A 5,290-nucleotide genomic window follows, 5' to 3' on the forward strand; every position below is an offset into this window, starting at 1 on the left:
GCTAACTGTGTGCCGTGTAATATTCGTGACAAATCTGGTGGAGGTGCGGGATGCATTTCCAGACCCGCGTAGGCTATCGCCACAGTTCACCAGCGCCGCGACCGCCGCCTCCGTGGAGCGTCCCCTGAATTCGGACTCCTTCCGGCTGCAACCAGGGCGACGCAACCTCGGTCTTCGGAGGCACCAGCTGCCATGGCAACTGAAACCAGGCTCCCGGCGCAGATCCTCTGTCACCAGCCACGAACACCCCCGTCGTTTCATGGCGACGTGTTCGAGGACGCCGAGAATTGGCTGGAGATCTTCGAGCGTGTTGCCGTTACAACGGCTGGAGCGACGACCCTAAGCTCCACAATGCTTATTTCACGCTTGAAGAATCTGCTCGGACATGGTTAGAAAACCATGAAGCTTCGTATATGTCCTGGGAAGCCTTCTACCGCAATCTTATAGCCACTTTCCCGAATGCAGACCGTCGAGAGCGAGCAGAAGCTGCGTTACACTGCGTTACACCAGAAGCGGCACAACGAGAGTGTACGCATGTACTACGAGGACATGACCCGCCTTTTTAAACGCGCGGATCCCAAAATGACGGAGGAGAAGAGGCTTCGCCGCCTCATGAGGGGTGTGGCGCAAGAGCTCTTCGCACGACTCGTGCGCAGCCCACCGCGCACTGTGGCAGAGTTGGCAGGGGTGGGTTCGGTGGCATTGCCACGATAAGGTCATAAGGCTGTGGGCTCGGTGACTGCACCTCAGCGCAGCCATCCAATCCGCTAATCTTTGCGATGCAGACGATCAACCAGCTGTTCGTCAGCCTACTGTTGCCGACCTTGGCAAGCATTCTTTGGGGGCGTCGTTTGACTGTGCACCACCATGCTCCAGGGACGAGCCGGGACGCTACCGCTTGCCGCTCGTCAGCTGCCCACCCCGGATGACTGCTGCGACAACAGAGGAACAGTGGCTGCCGGCGCCGAAGGAATCTTGGACGGCCGCATCATCACGGACATCAACAGCTTCGCCCCATACAAAACCGCCACCGGCACCGTTCTGTGGGCTCGGTGACTGCACCTCAGCGCAGCCATCTAATCCGCTAATCTTTGCCATGCAGGTTAGTAAATCATATGCCTTATTTGCCAAAAGATCAAGCAGTTATGTTCTGGTGCAGTTACCGAGCCCACAGTGCTGTCTTGCCATTGCCGCCGAGTGTGCCTCTGTTGTTCATTCTTTGCTATTGTTATCAGGAGATATCGAAACTAACCCTGGTCCTAACGACAACAGTGCAGTACTCGCGGAACTCCAGAAACTAACCGCAGGCCAAACACAACTAATAGCCGAAGTTCAGGGACTGAAATCCCAGCTCACTACTACGGATAAAACCATAACCGATTTAAGCAATCGTATGGCCGACCTCGAAACACACTACCAAGCACTACTTCCCCTTCGAAACGACATTGAAAAGATGCACGCTGACACAAGCAACATGGCGCGTATAATCCAGGAACTAGAAACCCGCATAGATGACTCTGAAAACAGGTCACTCCGTAACAATCTCATCTTCTATGGTATCCCTGACACTACTGATAGCGAAACATGGGCAGAATCTGAAAAACTAATCATTGATGTTTGCCGTAATAACCTTCAAATAACTGGAACCTCACGAGACAGAAAGAGCTCATCGCCTCGGTCGTTACTCACAAGATAAAAATCCTCCCATAAACGTGAAATTCACAAGTAGCAAAACTAAAGAATCCCTCCTATCAAATGAGCGAAATCTGAAAGACACGGTTTATAGTGTTGGAGAAAACTTCTCGCATGCCGTTCGTCACGCGCGAAAACAACTTGCTGCATTTGCTAAAGCCAGGTCTGCCAAATTTTCCTTGCGATATAAAACACTTCACATCGGCTCGAACCGTTATATTTTCGACACTTCATCTAACACCGTAAAGCAAGTCGCGTAGCAATCGTCCCTTCACCCTACACCAATAAAACGCCAGCGCGCGACACCCTCAAAAGTTCTCTCGTTTTCCGTGATATTCACTAACATCCGCAGCTTCCTTCCAAAGCGTGAACTCCTATCCAACGTAATTTCGTCATCTAGGAGCAATATACTTATACTAACTGAAACTTGGTTAAACAGTAACGTGTCCGACGCTGAAGTTTTAACTGGCTTACCCGAATTCAACGTCTACCGAAACGATCGAAAAGACTCACGGGGGGGGGGGGGGGGTGTTCTTGTTGCAATTCACCGAGGTATATCATACTCTATTGCACACGTCAAATCTGATATGGAATCATTATGGCTAATTATTCGCACTCCCCCTGTAAGAGTACTTCTTGGCGTTTGTTATAGGCCCCCGCAGTCAAATCCAAACTTCTGTCGATATCTGAATGATACTTAAGTCATCTTGTTGTTAAATACCCAAATGCGCGCATTCTCCTTTCCGGGGACTTCAATTATCCGGACATTGATTGGCAGAGTTTAGGCACTTCCTCATTAACATGCAATACAGAGGCCAAGAACTTCATTGATGTCTGTTTAAATTTTAACCTCACACAGTTAGTCTCGGAACCTACTCGCGTCACGCATGCAACCGCAAACACCCTTGACCTAATACTAACTAATAGCCCTGAGTACCTATCATCCATTAGTTATCTTCCAGAAATCAGCGACCATAAAATCTTCCATGCTGTATTTTCATTTACCCCGCTCAGAAGCACCCATCCAGAAAAACAATAAATCTTTAGGATAAAGGGAATCACGATGCAATAACTGAAGACCTTAACATGTTTTTTTCAGAGTACCAATCCACATTCGACACTCACTCTGTACACGAAAACTGGTTGATATTCAAAAATAAGTTAAATATGCTCTCTAATATGTTTATCCCCAGGGTATCTTTCCAAATAATCGCAATAAACCATGGTTTACTAAGCATCTAAAACGTCTAGAAAACAAGAAGAAACGCCTGTTTCGTACAGCCAAACACACTGATAATCAAGCCGCTTGGGAAAAATACCTTGCATCTGAGAAATCATACTTACTTGCAGTTCGTAGCGCCAGGCGCTCATTTTATCACACTGACTTACCGAAGCTACTAATCAGCAATCCTAGACAATTCTGGCAGGTTTTAAATCCTAAGCACAGTCATGATATTACACTAACGACTTGCACGAAGCGGTTACTGACCATGAATGCGCAAAAATATTTAATAACGCATTTGCATCTGTTTTCACTGGTGAATTTGACATGCCTTCACAGTTACCATCGCTCAACACAGAAGCCATCATGCCAGCTATCACATTCTTCTCAGATGGCATCGCTTCCATAATTGATAACATGAAACTCTCATCATCAGCTGGTATGGATATGATTAATACAAAACTGCTGAAAAATGTGAAATCAACATGTGCAGCCTACTTATCTTTGATTTTTTCGCAATCGCTCTCTTCAGGGATCATTCCAGATGACTGGAAAACGGGGAAGGTCGTTCCAGTCGACAAATCAGGTAACAGAGACTCCCCCATGAATTATCGCCCCATTTCATTAACTAGCGTACCCTGCAAAATCATGGAACATGTCATCTACTCTCAAATTATAAATTTCTTAGACTCAAACGATTTCTTCTATTCTTCACAACATGGGTTTCGTAAGGGCCTCTCTTGTGAAACCCAATTAGCGTTGTTCCTTCACGACTTGCACACTAATCTTGACCGTAACATACAGACTGATGCCATATTTCCAGATTTTGCGAAAGCTTTTCATTTCATTTCATTTATTGAACCCTCAAGGCCAAAGGCATTAAAGAGGGGAGTTGTTACAAAACATGAAGATACATAAACAGATGCAATGCATGATACAAAACAAAGATTATATTCCTGTTATACAATGTTAGCTAGTGCAGAGCGAAAATGCTGGTTATCACTTATGTCGACGATATCTGCGGGAAGGCGGTTCCATTCGGGTGATGTACAGTCTTTGTCAAAAGTAACCGGGCTGCACGTTTTTGTTCTCTGTTGTGCATTAAACCTGTTATGCCAGCCCTCAAGCTCTAAATGTCTGTATGGCAAGAAGAACCCCTGTTCTCACCTTCAAAGAACTTTGTGATCTTTAAGGAAGCCGTGAGGGCTCTGTTATACGAATGAGAAGCAAACAATGCAGCCTGGTTACTTTTGACAAAGGCTGTACGAGGCAAGAAAGACTGAAATGAAGTTACAGTGTTACACGTTTCAATGCCAACTTTGTGACGATGATCAATGCGGTTTGACACGTATCTGGGGGAGGAAATGAGGGCATCATGTAGCATGGGATGATGGTATAGTTTATGAAAGAGGCTCAAACGAATTGTCTGCCGGCGGGATGCTAAAAGAGGCAAAGAAAGATTAGTTTTCATGCTTGTTACACTTGCGGTACGGTTAAAGTTGGACAGGATAAAGCGAGCAGCGTTATTTTGAACTAGCTCAAGCAAAGTTATCAGTTTATCATGATGGGGATCCCATATGGCGGCGGCGTATTCCAGATTAGGACGTATTAGTGTTTTATAAAGCAATAATTTTAAGGAAGACGGAGTTTTGGAAAAGTTACGGCGGACATAGCCCAACATGCGGTTAGCTTTGTTAGCAATGTACTCAATATGGCGCTTCCAGTTAAGGTCAGCAGAAATATGAACACCCAGCAATTTATATGAAGTAACCGCTTCTAAGGGAACGTTATTTAGGTAGTACACAGGCGGAGCGTTGGCACTTCTTGATATTCGTATAATTTTGCACTTATTAGTGTTAAGTTCCATAAGCCATTCATTACACCAAAGAGAAATGTTAGAGATCACGCTGAAGAAGGTTAGCATCGTCGGGGGATTTTATTTCGCGGAAAAGTCAGCAAACAAAAGAATGTTAGATGATGCAATGGAAGGGAGGTCGTTTATGTAAATAAGAAATAAAAGGGGTCCGAGCACGGAGCCTTGTGGCACGCCCGAGTAAACTTCGCTGAAAGGTGAGTTAAAATTATTAGCGGAAACGAACTGCGATCGGTTAAGAAGAAAGTATTCAATCCATTTCAGAACGCTGTAGTCGATATTCAGTTGGGTTAGCTTTAAAAATAATAAGCGGTGACATACCTTGTCGAATGCCTTAGAATAATCAAGGAAAATGCAGTCAGCTTCTGATGCGCGATCTAAAATATGATGAAGTTTGATAGTGAAGCTGGCAAGTTGGGTTTCCCAAGAAAATGACTTCCGAAAGCGGCGCTGTGCGGGTGTAAAAAAAGGAATTAGACTCGAGAAAGTTCACAAGGTTAGTG

The 5,290-nt window shown here is 45.4% G+C and overlaps 1 pseudogene; it reads left to right on the forward strand.

Annotated features, from left to right (window-relative positions):
* Nucleotides 1-734: 734 nt before the first annotated feature.
* LOC149345290 (uncharacterized) lies at nt 735-1,952 on the forward strand (annotated as a pseudogene).
* Nucleotides 1,953-5,290: the final 3,338 nt, after the last annotated feature.

Source organism: Amblyomma mixtum, chromosome 5 (assembly GCF_055824585.1).
Source record: "Amblyomma mixtum isolate Tamu chromosome 5, ASM5582458v1, whole genome shotgun sequence".
Classification (NCBI taxonomy): domain Eukaryota; kingdom Metazoa; phylum Arthropoda; class Arachnida; order Ixodida; family Ixodidae; genus Amblyomma; species Amblyomma mixtum.